General features: G+C 44.4%; 1 long non-coding RNA gene across 1 annotated transcript; it reads right to left on the minus strand.

Moving 5' to 3' along the window:
• Positions 1–598: 598 nt before the first annotated feature.
• On the minus strand, positions 599–19,422 carry LOC130360555 (uncharacterized). Its single transcript, XR_008890704.1, has 3 exons — positions 19,302–19,422; positions 19,065–19,210; positions 599–814 (listed from the first exon to the last, which is right to left on the minus strand). It is a non-coding gene; the product is annotated as an uncharacterized LOC130360555 (long non-coding RNA).
• Between the last annotated feature and the right edge of the window lie 3,568 nt (positions 19,423–22,990).

Here is a 22,990-nt window from a genome sequence, read left to right on the forward strand (position 1 = left end):
AAGACAGCACTGCTTACATAGTTTGCCATTGCTGACAGAACCTAAATATTACAAGTTCTATAGAGATCAGTTATTGTTATCTGAATGCCTCCTTTTAGCTTCTTTTTAGGCAAGGTTTTTCCCTTGGGGTTGTTTTACCTTCTGCTTGATCAACACTATATAACAACAGCTTTCCATATCATGGCTGCCCTTTAAAATTGGCCATTTTCTATACCTCAAAGAAAGGTCATTGTACAGCAGACTTCCGTACAGTATGCCAATACATAGTACTTGGATTAAATCCACATACTGAATGTCAATGCACCATTTCTGATATGGATGAAATCCACCAACATTTATACATCTGGAAAACTTCCAGCAAAACAAAACACTTATAGTAATGGGCCTTTATGTTCTAATACAATTAATAATAATTAACAAAAAAAGGGCTAAGTGATACACATAAAAGTACCAGGAATTGCAGGTTGTTTGAGGATCGGAAATTAATTTCTGTCGTAACATTATGTAATCTCAGTCGTTTGCCACATCCAGAGAAGACAAGGATCATAAACAAAAAAAACGACATAAAACAGCTGGTGTTATAGCGGAAAGCAAAAGAGGTATTAATAAATGGTTCAATTCAGATTATTGAAAGTGTAATTTCACAGAAAAATGCATTGTCTACTTCCATTTATTCATCCTTAGATTTGCAGAGTTTCGAGGAGATAAAACCAAGCGGCCTTTTTTTCTTCTTCTATAATTCAGCGAGATTCACGTGTCTTCATCCCGCTTTCCTTTCTGCATATTTTATCTGGTCTTTGTGCTGTGCCTGTTGCTAAAACAAAGGAATGAGTCACCCGTACTTTGCTACAGTGGAAAATTCATGTGTCCTCAGAACATAAATTGATAATAACATTCACAAACTGCAGCTTGTAATATTGAAATGTTTTACTATATTGCGGGAAAAGAGTATGCCATTTTATGAGTAGAATATTTCACAAAAAAATACTCAAGCAGTACAGCCCCATCAATCCCAGGAATTGCTTTCTGTCACTTTAGAATTAAAAACAGCATCTTATACACCTAAAGGGCTTTTTGGCCAAAAACGGTCATTGCCTATCCACCGAAACACCGATTTTGTTGCTGCCAAAGGTAAAACAACTACCGTATATACTCGAGTAGAAGCAGAGTTTTTCAGCACGATTTTTCGTGCTGAAAACGCCCCCCTCGGCTTATACTCGAGTGAACTCTCCGCCTGTCAGTCCCTTCTCAGTGGTCTTCAACCTGCGGACCTCCAGATGTTGCAAAACTACAACTCCCAGCATGCTGGGAGTTGTAGTTGTGAAACCTCTGGAGGTCAGCAGGTTGAAGACCACTGTGGCCTTCGTCATCATCCAAACACCCCCTTTAGTTTTCTACTCACCTCCCCTCGGTGGGAAGGAAGGGTGAGCTGGTCCGGGCCATCTCTGCTGCAGGGACCGTCCGCTGGGGAGGGTTAGTCATTCCGGGCTGTCCATTTTCACTGGGGGGGCCCTCTTCTCCGCTCCGGGCCCGGCCCCGGACTAATGACGTTGCCTTGATGACGACGCACAGGGACGCGCATGAATGTCCCTGTGCGTCGTCGTCAAGGCAACATCACTAGTCCGGGGCAAGGCCGGGAGCGGAGAAGAGGGCCCCCCCCCCTGGTGAAAATGGACAGCCCGGAATGGCTAATCCTCCGCACCGGACGGTCCCTGCAGCATAGATGGCCCGGACCAGCTCACCCTTCCTTCCCACCGAGGAGAGGTGAGTAGAAAACTAAAGGGGGGTCTGGATGATGACAAAGGCCGCAGTGGTCTTCAATCTGCGGACCTCCAGAGGTTTCAAAACTACAACTCCCAGCATGCCCAGACAGCCGATGGCTGTCCGGGCATGCTGGGAGTTGTAGTTTTGCAACATCTGGAGGTCCGCAGGTTGAAGACCACTGATGAAGGGATTGACAGGCGGTGATGATGAAGGGGGGGGGATGATGACGGGGGTCTGGATGATGACGGGAGTCTGGATGAATACATGGGGGGATGATGTATTTCCCACCCTAGGCTTATAGTCGAGTCAATAACTTTTCCTGGGTTTTTGAGGTGAAATTGGGGGCGTCGGCATATATTCGGGTCGGCTTATACTTGAGTATATATGGTAATATTACTTTTAGGGGCCCTAAATGTTATCCTATGAGTATTAGGATTTTTTAAGTAATAGGATGCCCAGTATGCACTATCCAGGCAAATGTATCAAGATTGCAACAAAGAATGAACCCAAAAGATTTAATACCCCTTAAAGAGTGGCTAAGCATCCATTTGTAACGGACACAAGCTCAGTATTGAGTGTACACCCTCATATATTTTATGTTTACAGAAAAGCTTTTTTCTGTATAGTCCTCTTGGAAAGAAGGGATCGATAGCTGGAGAAAAGATGAATATCTTATTCTATGGAGACAAGACAATCAATACACATGTTTATAGCACAAATTTTCAAGCACAGACTTTCATGCTGAAAATATCGAGCAAAGCCGAAAGGGAAGTTTGTGGTTTCTAAATCTTTGAATAAAACTGGTTATGGTAGGTAGTAAATATGTAGAGATAATAGAACATAGAGTTTATAACAGTGATGTCTGGATATCTTATCAGGCTGAAATGGAGACTAGATCTGAGCTCATAAGACCAGGAGCACCTATGCACATATGTAGGTCACAAACTGGTGTCTACCTTTTTTTTTTACATACATATAGAAGATGTTAGGCGAGCCAAGAAAAAGCTAGCCTAGACTTTTTATTTTAATGCAAGTGGATTTACTGGTTTGTAAGGCTTTTGGAAGCTCATCCTTGATGGTACGCAACTTTATTTTCTCTTGGGTGGCAAGAACCTGTGTTGGACTCTCCTCCTTAGGGGTGCTTTGTTAAGAGGATGGATATTTTTTTCTTCTTCAAAGCCCAGGCTGTCCTAAAAGCATAAAATAAGTGATACTCACCTGAATTATTACCCAACAATCCTAGTCCCTGATGATCTAAGCTTTCTGGTGCCCTTCTAAAAACTTTTCAATGCCTGCTTAGCCACTAGCCACAGTATTTGGACTACCTCAGCCAGTATTTGGCTTTGAGGGAATTCCTGTGTGTCGAGTCATCTTTTTTTTTTACAGTGCAACTTTTTTACTTCTTTTAAGATGTTTACACCTGTCCCAGCAGAAACATGGAAAGAAAGCATGCAGGATCTTAGATGAAGAACCCTTAGGCACGTTATAGTCACCCAGGAACCATAGAAGGATAATAAGGTCCTTAAGGGGTTAATAATCTCAACTCCTTGGGGCCCTAAAGGTGTATTCTGGTGTTTTAAAATGATACTTACCTACCCCACCAGTCCCCAAAGATCCTGTTTTGGCTCCTTTCGGTCAAACTTAACTCCTCTCTTCTACTTGTTTCCTACATAAGAGGTCGGAGCAGGACCTGTCTACTTGGTCAATCACTGATCAAGATGGGCACTGCAATGGCCAGTGATTGGTTGTGCGGGCAAGTCCTGCTTCAACCTCTCATTTTGGAAGCAGAGAGAAGAGCAGAGCAATGGGGGACTGGAAGGAGCCAAAAGGGGAGCTGTGGGAGGCCAGTAGTAGGAAAGTATGTTTTTTTTTTTTTTTTTTAATTCACCATCCCTAAGAATGTACCAATTATTTTACAATGCCGGAATACCTCTTTATGGATTTGTACATATATATTTATAACCAATGTTTTTCCTTTGATGTAGCTCTATGAGGATTTATTTTTCACAGTATTAATGAGTAATTTAGTCTATTACATTAATTTTCAGTATATACAATCTAGGCCCTACAGAACCCCCATGTATTCCCGGGAGCTGATGTCACATGCCGGGAATATTGAACTGTAAGTATGCTCTCAGCCACAATACCTGGGTGTATTACTTATTGTAGTGCTGTATCTATTTCCCTTGTTGGCACCAGACTGTCTGTATCTATGATTCTTTATAATTGATCGCTTCTTTAGCTGGAGTTGCCTAGCAACCAATGCTCTCATGCTTCCTGTCATCTTGCTTGGGATTTCCCTATATTGCTTCTTAATATCTAAATATAAATATCTCAGAACAAGGGCACAGTTTAACCTGCAGAAAGCACGATGTAATGCAACCCGAACGCTCGCCTCCTCCTGATCCCGTACATTAGACAGTAGTATTTAGGGTCAAACAATAATGGAGGAAATGAACGGAATCATGTAATTTGTTTTTCTTCTTGTTCTCGTTCTGCTCTTGCGCTGTCATTTGTAGACACTCTGAGCAAATCCAATGGTTTATTTAGTGTGAGATAAATAACATGGCCAGGTTTATATTCCAGATTATATACAGAGAAGGGGGGACTCCCCTTAGGTCATGTTCACATGAACGATGTGAAAAAAATCGGACATGAATCTGCATAACAATCTCTGGCAGAAATGTGAGACTGATCCTTGGATTTTTGTTGCAGATTCTCTGTTTGATAAGCCACTAGTCCATGTGTGGCTAGCCGCCAAGGTTTCTGCATGATTTGTGACTTTTTTCACTTACACAATTAGAATTTGTAATCTGCATGGAAAAATTTTGCGCCCGTTAAACAGCGACACAAATTTTTCATTGAAGTCAATGTACAAATACTTCCTCTAACTCCTACAAGATTTATCAGCGCAGGTCAGGCCAGTAGTGCATGCACTCAAGACGCTCCGTGTGACTTTCGGTTTTTTATTACTTAATATGCGACACGTTTCACGATCGGACCTATAGGTCCGATCGTGAAACGTGTCGCATAAAAAGTAATACACTAAGTCTCTAAGGAGTTGGAGGAAGTATACGTACGTGTACGCCATTGTTGCATAGGGAATAGCTGGGGTCGGAGATGCTTATTTTATGCCTACTTCAGAGTTCTGCCTGGATTTGCACAACTCTTTATGGAATGCTGTTACCTTTCATATCTATTTGACCATAAACATTAGACATGTATCAGGCAAACCCACAATTTTTGGTGGGAGAGACAACTATTTTGTGTGTATGCTGGCTGTCACGATTCGGCTGGCAGGAGGTGGATCCTCTGTGCCAGAGAGGGATTGGCGTGGACCGTGCTGGTGGACCGGTTCTAAGTTGCTACTGGTATTCACCAGAGCCCGCCGCAAAGCGGGATGGTCTTGCAGCGGCGGTAGCAACCAGGTCGTATCCACTAGCAACGGCTCAACCTCTCTGACTGCTGAAGATAGGCGCGGTACAAGGGAGTAGACAAGAGCAAGGTCGGACGTAGCAGAAGGTCGGGGCAGGCAGCAAGGATCGTAGTCAGGGGCAACGGCAGGAGGTCTGGAACACAGGCTGGGAACACACAAGGAACGCTTTCACTGGCACAATGGCAACAAGATCCGGCGAGGGAGTGCAGGGGAAGTGAGGTATAAATAGGGAGTGCACAGGTGAACACACTAATTGAGCCAACTGCGCCAATCAGTGGCGCAGTGGCCCTTTAAATCGCAGAGACCCGGCGCACGCGCACCCTAAGGAGCGGGGCCGCGCACGCCGGGACAGGACCGACGGAGAGCGAGTCAGGTACGGGAGCCGGGGTGCGCATCGCGAGCGGGCGCCACCCGCATCGCGAATCGCATCCCGGCTGGGAGAGGTATCGCAGCGCACCCGGTCAGCAGGTCTGACCGGGGCGCTGCAATTGCGAGGATGTTGCGAGCGCTCCGGGGAGGAGCGGGGACCCGGAGCGCTCGGCGTAACAGTACCCCCCCCCCTTGGGTCTCCCCCTCTTCTTGGAGCCTGAGAACCTGAGGACCAGACTTTTGTCTAGGATGTTGTCCTCAGGTTCCCAGGATCTCTTTTCAGGACCACAGCCCTCCCAATCTACCAAAAAAAATCTTTTTCCTCTGACCGTCTTGGAGGCCAGTATCTCCTTCACGGAGAAGATGTCAGAAGAACCGGAAACAGGAGTGGGAGAAACAAGTTTGGGAGAGAAACGGTTGATGATGAGTGGTTTAAGGAGAGAGACATGGAAGGCATTGGGAATACGAAGAGAAGGAGGAAGAAGGAGTTTGTAAGAGACAGGATTAATCTGGCACAAGACTTTGAAAGGACCAAGATAGCGTGGTCCCAGTTTGTAACTGGGGACACGAAAGCGGACATATTTAGCGGAGAGCAATACCTTGTCTCCGGGAGCAAAAATGGGGGGAGTTCTTCTTTTCTTATCGGCAAACCTTTTCATGCGGGATGAAGCCTGTAAAAGAGAATTTTGGGTCTTTTTCCATATGGTGGAAAGATCACGAGTCACTTCATCCACAGCGGGCAAACCAGAGGGCAAGGGAGTAGGGAGGGGGGGAAGAGGGTGACGGCCGTACACCACGAAAAATGGGGACTTAGCAGAAGATTCAGAGACTCTGAAGTTGTATGAGAATTCGGCCCATGGTAGAAGATCTGCCCAGTCATCCTGGCGGGAGGAAACAAAATGCCGTAAATAGTCACCCAGGACCTGGTTAATTCTTTCTACTTGCCCATTGGATTGGGGATGATAAGAAGAAGAGAAGTTTAATTTAATCTTGAGCTGTTTACAGAGGGCCCTCCAGAATTTAGACACGAATTGGACGCCTCTATCCGAGACGATCTGTGTGGGCAAACCGTGAAGACGAAAAATGTGTACAAAAAATTGTTTTGCCAACTGAGGCGCTGAAGGAAGACCAGGAAGAGGAATAAAATGTGCCATCTTGGAAAATCGATCAACGACCACCCAAACAACAGTGTTGCCACGGGATGGGGGTAAGTCTGTAATAAAGTCCATACCAATCAGTGACCAAGGCTGTTCAGGGACAGGCAGAGGATGAAGGAGACCAGCAGGCTTCTGGCGGGGAGTCTTATCCCGGGCACAGACAGTACAGGCCCGCACAAAATCAACAACATCCGTCTCCAGAGTCGGCCACCAATAGAAACGAGAGATGAGTTGCAAGGACTTTTTGATGCCCGCATGGCCTGCGAGGTGGGAGGAGTGACCCCATCTGAGAATCCCGAGACGTTGGCGTGGAGAAACGAAGGTCTTCCCTGGAGGAGTTTGCCTGATGGAGGCTGGAGAAGTGGAGATCAGACAGTCAGGAGGAATGATGTGTTGCGGAGAGACCTCTACTTCCGAGGCATCCGAGGAACGAGAGAGGGCATCAGCCCTAATGTTCTTGTCGGCAGGGCGGAAATGAATTTCAAAGTTAAAACGGGCAAAGAACAACGACCACCTGGCCTGGCGAGGGTTCAGCCGTTGGGCAGACTGGAGATAGGAGAGATTCTTGTGATCGGTGTAAATGATAACTGGAAATTTTGATCCCTCCAGCAGATGCCTCCATTCCTCAAGTGCCAATTTAATGGCCAGTAGTTCTCGATCCCCGATGGAGTAGTTTCTCTCCGCCGGAGAGAAGGTCCTAGAAAAAAAACCACAAGTAACAGCATGCCCGGAAGAATTTTTTTGTAGAAGGACCGCTCCAGCTCCCACTGAGGAGGCATCTACCTCCAATAGGAAGGGTTTAGATGGGTCAGGTCTGGAGAGCACGGGAGCAGAAGAAAATGCAGACTTGAGCCGTTTAAATGCGTCTTCCGCTTGGGGAGACCAGGACTTGGGATTGGCATTTTTCTTGGTTAAAGCCACGATAGGAGCCACAATAGTGGAAAAGTGTGGAATAAATTGTCTGTAATAATTGGCGAACCCCAAAAAACGTTGGATAGCACGGAGTCCGGAGGGGCGTGGCCAATCTAATACAGCAGCTAGCTTATCTGGGTCCATTTGTAGTCCCTGGCCAGAGACCAAGTATCCTAGGAAAGGAAGAGATTGACATTCAAATAGACATTTCTCCATTTTGGCATAAAGTTGATTGTCTCGAAGTCTCTGAAGAACCATGCGGACATGCTGGCGGTGTTCTTCTAAGTTGGCAGAAAAAATCAGAATATCGTCCAGATACACAACAACACAGGAATATAAGAGATCACGAAAAATTTCATTAACAAAGTCTTGGAAGACGGCAGGGGCGTTGCACAGGCCAAAGGGCATGACCAGATACTCAAAGTGTCCATCTCTGGTGTTAAATGCAGTCTTCCATTCGTCCCCCTCCCTGATGCGGATGAGATTATAAGCACCTCTTAAGTCCAGTTTGGTAAAGATGTGGGCACCTTGGAGGCGATCAAAGAGTTCTGAGATAAGAGGTAGGGGGTAGCGGTTCTTTACCGTGATTTTATTAAGTCCGCGGTAATCAATGCAAGGACGTAGGGAGCCATCTTTTTTGGACACAAAAAAAAATCCAGCTCCGGCAGGAGAGGAGGATTTGCGGATAAACCCCTTTTTTAAATTTTCCTGGATGTATTCAGACATAGCAAGAGTCTCTGGAGCGGACAGAGGATAAATTCTGCCCCGGGGTGGAGTAGTGCCTGGGAGGAGGTCAATAGGACAGTCATAAGGCCTGTGAGGAGGTAAAGTCTCAGCTTGCTTTTTGCAAAACACGTCAGCATAGTCCATATAAGCCTTAGGGAGACCGGTTACAGGGGGAACCACAGGGTCACGGCAGGGAGTACTGGGAACCGGTTTAAGACAGTCCTTGAAACAAGAAGTACCCCAGCTCTTGATCTCTCCTGTGGACCAATCAAGGGTTGGGGAATGGCGTTGAAGCCACGGTAGTCCAAGGAGAATTTCGGAAGTGCAATTGGAGAGGACCAAAAACTCAATTTTTTCGTGATGAGGTCCGATGCACATTAGGAGGGGTTCCGTGCGGTAACGCACGGTACAGTCCAATCTTTCATTGTTAACACAATTGATGTAGAGGGGTCTGGCGAGACTGGTCACCGGGATGTTGAACCTGTTGATGAGAGAGGCCAAAATAAAATTTCCTGCAGATCCGGAATCCAAGAAGGCCATGGTAGAGAAGGAGAAGGTAGAGGAAGATATCCGCACAGGCACAGTAAGGCGTGGAGAAGCAGAGTTGACATCAAGAACTGTCTCACCTTTGTGCGGAGTCAGCGTACGTCTTTCCAGGCGGGGAGGACGGATAGGACAATCCTTCAGGAAGTGTTCGGTACCGGCACAGTACAGGCACAGATTCTCCATGCGGCGTCGTGTCCTCTCTTGAGGTGTCAAGCGAGAGTGGTCAACTTGCATAGCCTCCACGGCGGGAGGCACAGGAACGGATTGCAGAGGACCAGAGGAGAGAGGAGCCGGGGAGAAAAAACGCCTCGTGCGAACAAAGTCCATATCCTGGCGGAGCTCCTGACGCCTTTCGGAAAAACGCATGTCAATGCGAGTGGCTAGATGAATAAGTTCATGCAGGTTAGCAGGCCAGAACATCTTTAATGTTGCTGGATAGGCCTTTTTTAAAGGTCGCGCAGAGGGCCTCATTATTCCAGGATAGTTCGGAGGCAAGAGTACGGAATTGGATGGCGTACTCGCCAACGGAAGAATTACCCTGGACCAGGTTCAGCAGGGCAGTCTCAGCAGAAGAGGCTCGGGCAGGTTCCTCAAAGACACTTCGAATCTCCGTGAAGAAGGAGTGTACAGAGGCAGTGACGGGGTCATTGCGGTCCCAGAGCGGTGTGGCCCATGACAGAGCTTTCCCAGACAGAAGGCTGACTACGAAAGCCACCTTAGACCATTCAGTAGGAAACTGGTCCGACATCATCTCCAAGTGCAGGGAACATTGTGAAAGAAAGCCACGGCAAAACTTAGAGTCCCCATCAAATTTATCCGGCAAGGATAGTCGTAGGCCGGAAGCGGCCACTCGCTGCGGAGGAGGTGCAGGAGCTGGCGGAGGAGATGATTGCTGAAGCTGTGGTAGTAGCTGCTGTAGCATCACGGTCAGTTGAGACAGCTGGTGGCCTTGTTGCGCTATCTGTTGCGACTGCTGGGCGACCACCGTGGTGAGGTCAGCGACAACTGGCAGTGGAACTTCAGCGGGATCCATGGCCGGATCTACTGTCACGATTCGGCTGGCAGGAGGTGGATCCTCTGTGCCAGAGAGGGATTGGCGTGGACCGTGCTGGTGGACCGGTTCTAAGTTGCTACTGGTATTCACCAGAGCCCGCCGCAAAGCGGGATGGTCTTGCAGCGGCGGTAGCAACCAGGTCGTATCCACTAGCAACGTCTCAACCTCTCTGACTGCTGAAGATAGGCGCGGTACAAGGGAGTAGACAAGAGCAAGGTCGGACGTAGCAGAAGGTCGGGGCAGGCAGCAAGGATCGTAGTCAGGGGCAACGGCAGGAGGTCTGGAACACAGGCTGGGAACACACAAGGAACGCTTTCACTGGCACAATGGCAACAAGATCCGGCGAGGGAGTGCAGGGGAAGTGAGGTATAAATAGGGAGTGCACAGGTGAACACACTAATTGAGCCAACTGCGCCAATCAGTGGCGCAGTGGCCCTTTAAATCGCAGAGACCCGGCGCGCGCGCGCCCTAAGGAGCGGGGCCGCGCGCGCTGGGACAGGACCGACGGAGAGCGAGTCAGGTACGGGAGCCGGGGTGCGCATCGCGAGCGGGCGCCACCCGCATCGCGAATCGCATCCCGGCTGGGAGAGGTATCGCAGCGCACCCGGTCAGCAGGTCTGACCGGGGCGCTGCAATTGCGAGGATGTTGCGAGCGCTCCGGGGAGGAGCGGGGACCCGGAGCGCTCGGCGTAACACTGGCCCCCAACTCTCCCCCAGCAGATAATTCGTCAAGATAAGCGAGAGAAGTATGAAAGTGGCTTACCCTGCCAAGCACATTCTAAAGAATGAATGTTCGGCCTAGTAGAGTGTTCATGTGTATGGAGGGATCAAGAGAGATAGCTGTCAGCTGAAAGAGTGATCGGCCAACAGCAGTCTCATGCGTATGGATACCTTGGAAGGGTTGTCCTGGGATAGAAAAGAATGTATATATGGAAGGCAGTGGTGTGAAAATAAACAGAGGCCATAGTCACCTAGTCACCTTCCAGCCAAAGTCATGAGGTAAAAAGGCTGCCAATAGAGCTCAGAGACAGGATTGTGTAAAAGAACAGATCTGGATATGGGTACAAAAATATTTCTGCTGCATGGAAACTTCCCAAGAGCACAGTGGCCTCCACAATTCGTAAATGGAAGATGTTTTGACTCTTTCTAGGGACTCTTTCTAAGGCTGGCTACCCCTTTAAACTAAGTAATAGGGAGAGAATGGCCTTAGTAAAAAAAAAAAAAGGGACTTCAAAGATCCCATGTACAGATGGGGGAAATGTCCAGAAGGTCAATCATTACTTCAGCACTTCACCAATCTGGGCTTTTGTAAAACCCCAATGTATGTGGACCCAGTTTTAGCTTACATTACTTGACTTAGGGTCAAACTTGGGAGTGGAATCTAAATATATTCTAGATTTTTACCCTTTATTGAGCTCCAGTATACATAAGTTGGATACTGTGGCTACAGAATGGCAGGTCACTACCCTAAGAGTGCTTCCAGTATAAGTAATGGCAGACCAGGCATTCCAGACATTCCAGACCTTCCTGATGCCAGGTATTGGGGATACAGGCAGATGTGAGGCTGGGGCAACAGGTCAACAGCCTTGTGGTAATAGAAATAGACACCAAAAAGTCCAATGAGGGTTAAAAAGTCAGTAGTAGTAGTGGTGCAGATCGACAGCAGGAGATTCAGCCCAGAAAGGGTTAAAGGGGTACTCCGGTGAAAAAAATTTTTTTTCTTCTCAAATCAACTAGTGCCAGAAAAGTAAATTACTTCTATTAAAAAACCTTAATCCTTCCAGTACTTATCAGCTGCTCTATGCTACATAGGAAGTTGAGTTGTTCTTTTATATCTGACCACAGTGCTCTCTGCTGACACCTCTGTCCATATCAGGAACTGTCCAGAGTACATGCAAATCCCCATAGCAATCCTCTCCTGCTCTGGACAGTTCCTGAAATGAACAGAGGTGTAGGCAGAGAGCAGTGTGATCAGGCTGGAAAGAACTACACAACTTCCTCTGGAGCATACAGCAGCTGATAAGTACTGGAAGAATTAAGATTTTTTAATAGAAGTAATTTACAAATCTGTATAACTTCAGTTGATTTAAAAAAATAAATAAAAAAAAAATAAAACATTTTTCCACTGAAGTACTCCTTTAAGCATCCTTATGGTAAAGATGCAGCAGAGTTAAATGTGTCCTGGTAGCAGCCGGTTCTGAATACTTATTCTAAGTCAATGCAATCTTTTAGTTTTTCTTTTTAAATAAATTAGATTTTTTTTTTTTACATTCTGTTATCAGTTTGTATTGAGTGCTGAATGATAGGGAATTTTATTTTTATTTTATTTTAGCACAAGGCCTTAACAAAATGTGAAAAAGTGAAAGGGTCTGAAGACTTTCCAAGTGCATTGTAAATTCCTTTTTCGGTAAATTGAAAAATCCTGTTATATTTTATCCATTTAACTAGGCTAAAGAAAAAAATTATTAACCTGAAATATTTTTTGTCATCTGCCAACAAACTGTTAATTTTTTTGCCAGCAGCAGGTCATACGTTCTCTCTTTATCAGCTGGAAAAGGATTTATATTGTGTTGTCGCTGGTTTTACATAAAACATCTGCTCTGATGAGTCACAGTTAAATGCTTCCAGGTACATTGATAACTTACATTATCAAGTGTAAGGAGAGCGGTGGAGAGAGATGAAGGCTCCATAGACACATGCACTGCACTAAGGGATATTACAGGGAGACATAAGCCTCAGGAAACTCAAAGGAATAATGAGTAATACATTCTGTATGACTCAACATCTTGATTGGAGACATGGCCCAGACTGACTTCGCTTTTGCTGGATGAAATTGTGAAGGAGGAATTCATTATTGATGGGGCTATTTATAGGCATCTTATACATTCATTTACATCTGTACATCTGAGCAGTTTTAAAATGCGGTATATTTTGTTTGAAATGCACTTTAGTGTCTTTTTTATGGTATCTCTTTTCCGTACAAGCATTTTAAAGACATTTTAAAGGTATGTTAAAAGGTCTATGGAGAAGAACAGTATACATTAACATACTGTGATGCATTTAAATAAATGCTCCAAAAACATTTTGCTTTGGATACCTTACACATGGATTTTTTTAAATTTTTTTTTTACATATGCTGGTGCTTACCTCAAGTGAAAAATATTGCAGTATGTTTGAGTCTGAATTCCAAACCCTTGATATGCAGTTTGCAGCCTCTCCCTAGGTGAATATTTTGCTCATGAGGATATGGGATCCTTGTAATAGAGGCTGGCTGCGTGATCAGGAGTTTGGAGTTTGTGGCCATGTTCTGCTTTGTTTCTACCTTGTACACAGCCTGTGTGACTCTCCCTTGCAAACTGCCTCATATCTGCTTTCCTCCTTGTCTGTAGCCTGGGTGATTATCCATTGCAAATTGCCTCATATCTGCTTTTCTCCCTAACAAACTGCCTCATATGTGCTTTCCTCTCTTTCTACAGCCTGTGTGATTCTCCCTTACAAACTGCCTTATATCTGCTCTACTCCGTATCTGTAGCCTGTGTGATTCTCTATTGTAAACTGCCTTATATCTGATCAGGGGCCTGATGAAGCACAACCACGCAAAGCGTGATACGGACCGTCGCCCGTTGTTTGTAACCCCCCTCCCCCGCACCACCTGTCTTGCCTCCCCCGATGTGTTAATCCCTCCGAAGTCTAATAAAGAACTTTGCCAGCTACAAGATTTGAGGTGAGTGCTACATTTTCCTCATTTCTCCTTGTGATGATGATTATATGAACACATCTTGCATCTACAGTACCCTTTAATAGGACTGTGTATAGGCGGTACACATCATACACCTGACCACTACACCTCTCCAAGCCGCTTGGTGTGCAGACCATTATCCATAAATATGACTGCTGGGAGCTCTACAAGACATTTTCTGCCTTAAATCTGCTTTCCTCACTTTCCACAGCCTGTGTGATTCTCCCTTATGGACTGACTAATATCTGCTTTCCTCCCTTTCTACAGCCTGTGTGATTCTCTCTTACAATCTCTCTCACATCTGCTTTCCTTAATGTCTGTAGCCTGTGTGATTCTCCAATGCAAACTGCCTCATTTCTGCTTTCCTCCCTATCTACAGCCTGTGCGAGCTGCCCTCTATGTATGTTCCCCAACTCTCCATGCTCTAAGCAGCTATGTATAACCTCCTACCTTTTCCTGCTGCTACTACTCCCTGAGCTCAAAACTGGCCAAAACACATACAACTCTCTGACAGACTTTTCTTAAACTTAGGGTATGAACCAACAACACCAAATTAATCCCCTAGGAGTCTCAGGGCAAATAATATATATATATATATATATCACAATTTTAGGGACAAGCCCCTCAGGACTGCCCTAAACTAGAGACTGCCTACCGTCTTGTTAAAACTTAGCTTTTATTTATTCTTTGTGTAAACGAGGAACTTAAAGTGCTTGTGGTATGTACAGTGAAGAAATAGGGGGGGGGGGGGGGGGATTAAAAATCCGGCCAGCCCGAGTGCGTGCACTTAAGTGCAAATTTGCTTGTCATTTAGACCAAATGAGCAGTTTATCAGTGTACCGCTACCGGCAGCGCCGCCGCACCTCTCAGTCGCAGCGGAACACTGGAGCACTGCTGAAAAGTACCGGTATTTATTGTGCCTCTGGGAATGCCGATATTAAAATAATTATTTAATTATTTGCATTATTTTAATATCAGCATCCCAAGCGGCAAATTTGCACTTAAGTGCACGCACTTGGGCTGGCCGGATTTTTAATCCAACCCCCCCCCCCACCTATTTCTTCACTGTACATACCACAAGCACTTTAAGTTCCTTGTTTACATAAAGAATAAATAAAAGCTAAGTTTTAACAAGACTGTAGGCAGTCTCTAGTTTAGGGTAGTCCTGAGGGGCTTTCCCTAAAATTGTGATATATAAACTTAGGGTATGATCACAAATGGAAGGTATGCTACAGATTTGCTGCAGTTTTTCCCAATTAATTTCAAAATAATTCCCACCAACATATCTGCAAGGTGTGAACAGAGTGTTAAGAGAACAGATACCCAAGGGAAAGACTTACGTGCACTCTGCAGAAGAAAAAATCGTTGGAAATGTCATTGTCAGCTAGAAAATTGAAAATGTAATTGTCAGCTAGTGAGTTGTGCATTCACCAAAGAAATAATACAAAAGTAACAGCAAAAATAGTCTTTAAATCGCAAAAAAAAAGTTATCAAAAATATTTTAAATCATCATTAATTCTTGGGTGCTGTACAGGTGAAAAAAGGTTTTAAGTACGCGACATAATGTAAGTCCATGGAGCACGTCCCCTGCAACAAGATGGATCAATCAGAGTGCCAAGAAATGAGGGGCACAGCCACATGCTTCTCTTAATTTATCTAGTGATTTCTGGAGGTCTTTAGCACAGAGAAATTTTAACATGTCAGAAGTTTTTTTAACCAGCATATTACCCAACTGTCCGGAGCAGCAGACGTTTGCTATGGGGATTTGGTCCAGCTCTGGACAGTTCCTGACATGGACGGAGGTGTCAGCAGAGAGCACTGTGGTCAGACTAAAAAGAACTACACAACTTCCTCTGTACCATACAGCAGCTGATAAGTGCTGGAAGGATTGACATTTTTAAATAGAAGTAATTTTACAAATCTGTATAACTTTATGGCACCAGTTGATTTAAAAAAAAAAAAACCCTGTACGCCCACTCCCTTTCTATAATGCGGGGCTACGCCATGGCCCCGCGTCATAGCGGATTGGGTCTGGCCTCTAACAACTGCCAGGATGCCTGGCCAATAGCGCGTGGCACTGATCGCGGTGCCGCGCTAATAACCCTTTAGACGCGGCATTAACCCTTTAGACGCGGCATTAACCCTTTAGACGCGGCAAAGTTGAACGCCGCATCCAAAGTGAAAATAAACTAATGCCGGTTAACTCAAGGGGCTGTTCGGGATTGCTGCGGTTAAATCGCGGCATCCCGAACAGCTGTAGAACAGCAGGAGGGTCCCCTTACCTGCCTCTTGGTGTCCGATCACCGAATGGCTGCTCAGTGCCTGAGATACAGGCATGAGCAGTCAAGCGGCAGAATCATTGATCAATGGTTTCCTATGAGAAACCATTGAACAATGTAAAAGATCAGTGTGTGCAGTGTTATAGCCCCCTATGGGAGCTATAACATTGCAAAAAAAAAGTTAATAAAGATCAATTAACCCCTTCCCTAATAAAAGTTTGAATCACTCCCCTTCCCCATTTAAAAAAAAAAATATATAAATAAACATATGTGATATCGTCGCGTGCGGAAATGTCTGAATTATAAAAAAAATATAGTTAATTAAACCGCACGGTCATTGGTGTATGCGCAAAAAAATTCCAAAGTCCAAAATAGCATATTTTTGGTCAGCTTTTATTTAATGAAAAAATGAATAAAAATTGATCAAAAAGTCTGATCAATACAAAAATGGTACCGCTAAAAACTTCAGATCACAGTGCAAAACATGAGCCCTCATACCGCCCCATACGCGGAAAATAAAAAAGTTATAGGAGTCAGAAAATGACAATTTTAAACGTATACATTTTCCTGCATGTAGTTATGATTTTTTCCAGAAGTATGACAAAATCAAACTTATATAAGTAGGGTATCATTTTAATCGTATGGACCTACAGAATAGAGATAAGGTGTCATTTGTCCCTATAAATATACTGCGTAGAAACGGAAGCCCCCAAAAGTTACAAAAAGGCATTTTTTCTAAAATTTTTTTTTTAGTCTCACAACTATTCTTTTCCCATTTTGCCGTAGATTTTTGCGTAAAATGACTGATGTCATTACAAAGTACAATTGGTGGCGCAAAAAATAAGCCATAATATGGATTTTTAGGTGCAAAATTGAAAAGGTTATGATTTTTTAAAGGTAAGGAGGAAAAAACAAAAGTGCAAAAACGGAAAAACCCTCCGTCACCAAGGGGTTAACCCATAATACAATACAGAAAAGTAGGTGCACTACTGTGGTAGATGTATACAATGACATTGGCTAATCCCTCAACACTGATGTTAAAATTGAGACATTCGCCAGTGTATCCTTATATTAAGGACACACCAGAGCCCGCACACCAACGCCAAGGTTTCTCAGATGGCACGGGACCTAACGCTAACCTACCTGTGCGTAATAAGCAAAAACCAGGGGCCAGTGGGCAATTACAGCAGCACTAGGTCGACATGTAGCCTGCTCCCAGTTCCCTCCAGCGTGACTAAGCACACATACAATGGAAGGGGGGAGAGAGGCTACAAGCCCCACCCAAGTTGGCTGATATAGGTGCATGGCCTCACAGGTGCCTTATTATGCACAGGTAGGTTAGCGTTAGGTCCCGTGCCATCTGAGAAACCTTGGCGTTGGTGTGCGGGCTCTGGTGTGTCCTTAATATAAGGATACTTTGGCGAATGTCTCAATTTTAACATCAGTGTTGAGGGATTAGCCAATGTCATTGTATACATCTACCACAGTAGTGCACCTACTTTTCTGTATTGTATTCTAATTGTTACACATCCACACCGTTTACCTGGTGTAGGATTCTATTGTGGCACTTGTAGTCCACTGCAGGCATCCTCCATTGTATGCATTTTTATGCTGGGGATCGCCCCTAGCAACGGACTACAAGGGCAGGATCTGCTCCCCCAGTATATATGCACAACTGCATTTGAGGTTGAGCACCTCCAGCCATTTGAGACCACGTTTTTTGTTGTTGTTTGTTAACCCATAATAATAAGCTGGCATGTCTGAGCCTTAATGATGCACAAAAAGTTATATATTTTGCCTCTGTATTTCAGCAGACATAACATTTATATTTTTTTTTATTGACAAGCATGTTTAATGTAGGAAAAATATTATTTTGTAATTGTACATACTGTATTATATTACCGTAATATATGTAATACTATAATTGTAATTTATAAATGACAGTTAAAGCAGTTTGTCTCATGGTTTTACTTTTCTTATTTTTTATACAATATTTACATTTCATCCAAAATAACTCACTAAATTAACTAATGTTAAGATTATAACATTCCCGTGGATTTCTACTGTTCTGCTTTGTCATAACTGCAATTTTCCTAGTGGCCCCACCTGAACTCTGCAGCCCCCCCCCCCCCCCCCATTCACCCACCCCCCACGTCTCTACTGAACTTAATTTACATCACCATAGGGATCTAGTGATCTAAATTGGGTTCAGGAAAACCACAGGGGTTTTGAGCGGTTCTTGCCTGTACTAAATAATGCTTCACTATATGTGTGTATTGAAATTAGAAGCTTTTTCTTCAGTTTTTTTTAGGTGTTTCATTAGTAACTTTACAAAATATTCTTATGTAGTTTTTCAGCATTTTTTGCCATTGGTATTATTGAAGGAAAAATGTCAAATTAAACCAAGTTGTCACATAAAGGAGATTTAATAAACAGAAAAACTAATTTACTTATAGATGGGCTTGGGCATTAGTTATATTTTTTAAATATACCTATAGATAAAAGATTGAGGATTGGCGTGACTTGAGGATTGCATCTAACATGTTTCACTCCATACATATTATGTAAACTAAGCTGGGCATCCCTGTTGGCACTAATATAATGACATATAGTTGTCACCCACAGCTCCCTAGAATCTATTGACTGCAGCATCTAGAAGTTAAATATATGACATCAAAATGATCTCTGAGGCTGTTCACTAAGAGTGGGTGTCAGCAGCAGGTAGCAGCCGGCATCCATTGAGTATGGAGCATGTCAAGCTGATTAGATCCATTTTGACATACTTATACATCAATTGTCGGGATATGGGTTTAAAGCGGTGTTTTCACCCTAGTAAAATATGTCTCCCTGCCCCCTCCGACCTGTCTACAGGAACCAGAGGTGGTCAGGAAGCCAAAAATAGCTGAAGAGGTTGAGTAAGGGAATTTGTGTATCTCACATTGACATAGTTGCACAAATGGTGTAGCTCTTCGAGCTACACTGTTTAAATCAATAGTTACATAAACAGCATAAGTCATGGGCCTACACCGTTTATGCAACTCCCATTAAAATCAATGGGAGTTACGCAAATTTCAGAACTTACCCACGCCAGCTGTTTTTGGATTCCCAGCCACCTCCATCGCCTGTACACAGGTCACCGGGGGCCTATGGGATATTGCTGGCAAATTCCTGATGGGGATATCCTTTAATGGAAATCAGGCTCCAGCAGAGACACTTTAAATGGGTTGTCTGGTAGGGTAACACAAAAGTAAAAAAGGAGCTTAAAAATAATAAAGTAAATATTACTTTTCTTAGTTATCCATGTCATTCCAGAACTCACTGGGCTACTGTTGATCTCCACTTCCTAGTCCGGTCCCAACATGCCTATTTAGCCAATCACTGGCTGAGGTGGATGACTGTTAAGATCAGTGATTGGCTGAGTGGTCATTTCCTGTGTGCTGAAATAGAACCAGGAAGTGAATATCACCCCATATGTTTTCTATTGGCAGTTGCTCTAGAAGAGTTATGAGAGTAATATTCAAGTTTATTTATGAGCAAGACTCAGATGCAAATTTCCTGAAACCAAGTTTCCCATGACAACACTGAGCTGCAAATGATACTATGGGGACAGACCGAGAAATCAAAAAAAAAAAAACAAAAAAACATTAAACTAATTTAAACAAATGTTAGAAGGGCTTTTTGAATCAGGATTTTACTCACGTGGCTCGTTGGTTCTCTTAGATTATTTGTATATCCACTAAAAGTTAGAGAAGATCTTGTATTATTACAATCATTGAGTCCTCACGTGGAGTAAATTATGAACTTATCCAGCTAACTCCCCAGAGGGCACCAAGAGAAATCTATTTTTATCTTTTCAGATCTATGCATCATTGATCAAGCTACCGGGAAATCCAGGTATGTAACTGTACTTGTGATACTGTCTGTTAATGGGATTCTCATTATATAGAGTGCAGAAATAATCCATGATAAGAAAAAATGTACAGATGGGCTGCAGTTTCCAAGGTGAATTTTACTATAGTCAAATCATCTTTGTCTTACCAGCTGTTGTCTCTATTGCACCTCTCTTCTGCATTTAGGATGACAGAGATAAACAATTTTCAATCACTTAACTCTAGACAAACGAGAGATATAATAAAAGCACAAACACAACTCAAAAGCTTATAAAGAAAAACTACTGAACAGTCACAACTTGGCTTTCATTGGTCATTGGACCAGGATCAGTCTTGTAGAACAGATCCTTAGGTGGGCCTACACTACATAATAATAATAAGCTGAGTTTGGAGTCAATCAAGTACCAGTAAGGTCTATTTATTTAAAGAGGAATCCTTGTGCATACGTTCTTATCCTCTATCCACAGGATAGGGTATTAGTGTGTGATCGTGGGGGTTCCAACTGCTGGGACCAGCACGATCCTCTGCCCGGCACCATGGCTGTCCTCATGTATGGTTTACTGCCGACCACCACACAAAGTAGTGGCCAACACAACCCTTCATGTATCTCTATGGGAGAGTCGGAGATACACAAGCACTGTTTTGGCCACTGCTGTGTGTGGTGGTTGACAATAATCCATGCATGGAGTGGAGATCGCTCCGTTCATGGGGAGAGCCAGGTTACCAGACAGGAGATAGCGGGGGTCCAAGCCGTCGACCCCCCGCAATCAGACACTTATTCACTATCCTGTAGTTATGTACCTGAGTTCCCCTTTAAGCATTGATTTATAAAAAAATATATTGTATTACAATGACAATAATTTAGTGTATTCAGAACCGGTGCTACCACTAAGCATAAAAGCAGCTGCCTAGAGTGAACTGCCACCTAAGGTGCAGCCAGCTGGCTTCCCCACTCAGGCCTGGACTGACAATCTACTTGTCAGTCCTTGGGCCAACCGATTGAGTCTTGCATCTTTGCCGGGTCTCCCTTTCTATGCCAGGTCAGACTGATCTTCTACCATTGTGCTGGATAGGCATTCCCTTTCCTCCATAGGGGTCCCCTCCTCTCCTGAATGGCATCCCTTCTCTGTCTCACATATTCTTTCAAGGGTTGTCATTTTCTGTGTCCTTTCCTCTTGCACTGCATCTCCAAACTGTAGGAGGGGGTAGGGGGGTATTTGCAAGTAGCTGGTCTTCCCTACAGTGCAAAATAGTCTAGCACTGGCCCTCAGTATTTAATGCAATTATTATGAGTTCATGTCCTGTATGGTGGTGGGAGAGCCTTTAATCCTTTCTTCTGTTGGCCCTTAAAGGGGTACTCCCCCCCAAAGAATAGGAGATAAGATGTCTGATCGCGGGGTCCCGCAAATTCAGCTGCAGCACCCCAGACATCCGATGCACAGAGCAAACTTCAGACTTCGTGATCTGGAGCTGAGCCTCATGACATCACGGTCACGCCACGCTCGTGGCGTCACGGCCATGTCTCCTCAATGCAAGTCTATGGGAGGGGGCGTGCCGTCACGCACCCTCCCATAGACTTGCATTGAGGGGGCATGGCCGTGAAGTCACGAGTCTCTGGCACTGCACCCAATGCTTTAAACGAACGCCGGGTGCAGCAGGGAGATTGGAGTGGTCCCCAGTGGCCGGACCCCCGCGATCAGACATCTTATCTTCTGTCTAGGGGAGGAGTACCACTTTAAGAACCAAGGTTTGATACAGACTATGTTACATTATTATAATAATACCAATAATGTAACTATAAGTTAACACAGTAGCAATGCTTTCTTTTTTTTTAAAATAGTTTCACTTCTGAAACTACATCGAATGAAAGGGTTAACAAGGAGCCTCCATTTGCAGGTCATTAAGCAGACCACACACTATTATAACTAAGCATCTGGCCTTATGTCACCGGAAATGTTACCGAAGCAGATAGCTCTTGCAGAAGTTTACCTTTAAATAGGATATCATTTAAGTGCACACACTTTTCAGTCAGGAAGCTTGTCGCTGAGTCAATAACAAATACATTTTGGTTTTTTGATATGTGTGTGCACTTCTAAATGGTGGAAAGAGATGATTCATAATTTCCATTAAGAGGAGACCTGGCTGTGGCTGACACGCTGCCAAGTTTTGGTCTTGCAAATATTGTAAATTAATGTTTTTTTTTTTTTTGTACAAAAGCTCTTCATGTGCCGGCAATTGTTTGCAGGAACAAAGTGTTGAAGGGCCCCTCCGGGGTGTAGTGGGCAATTTACAGAACGGGAACATTGTGGGTTCATGTAAAAAAGAAAAGGATAGAAAATAAAGAAAGTGCAGTAAATGAGCGATCCCTGCAGGTAGGCTGAATGCTGAAGATAGCTCAGTCCTGCTGGCTATAAGTAGGCCTCCCCTGACCTTATTATTCCCACTATAGTCTTACATTGTTTAATAGAAATCTTTAATTCTGGCAGCTTTTCCATATTCAAGTATATCAGACTGACAGAACAGGTTGGGCCGATCGGGAAACTTTTAATTAAATATAGCTTTGTTTTAGTGTTATTTAGAGTTTATTTTATTTCAAACAGAGAAGCAACTTCCAGCTTCCAGCTTTTAAATAAACTGGAGCCACAAAGTTATACAGATTTGTAAATGACTTCTATTTAAAAGTCTTAAAGGGGTACTCTGGTGCTTGGACATCTTATCCCCTATCCAAAGGATAGGGGATAAGATGCCTGATCACAGGAGTCCCGCCGCTGGGGACCCCCAGGGATCTTGCACGTGGCACCCCGTTTGTAATCAGTCCCCGGAGCGTGTTTGCCCCCTCCCATAGGCTTTCATTGAGGGGCGGAGCATGGTGTCACATGGGGACGGAGGCGTGACGTCACACGCCGCCGGCCGTGTCGTCGCCGATAATCAGACCCGGAGCGAACACGCTCCGGAAACTGATTACAAACGGGGTGCCGCGTGCAGGATCCCGGGGGTCCCCAGCGGCGGGACTCCCGCGATCAGGCATTTTATCCCCTATCCTTTGGATAGGGGATAAGATGTCTAAGCACCGGAATACCCCTTTAATCCTTCCAGCACTTATCAGCTGCTGTATGCT

The sequence above is a fragment of the Hyla sarda genome, chromosome 3 (assembly GCF_029499605.1).
Source record: "Hyla sarda isolate aHylSar1 chromosome 3, aHylSar1.hap1, whole genome shotgun sequence".
Classification (NCBI taxonomy): Eukaryota; Metazoa; Chordata; class Amphibia; order Anura; family Hylidae; genus Hyla; species Hyla sarda.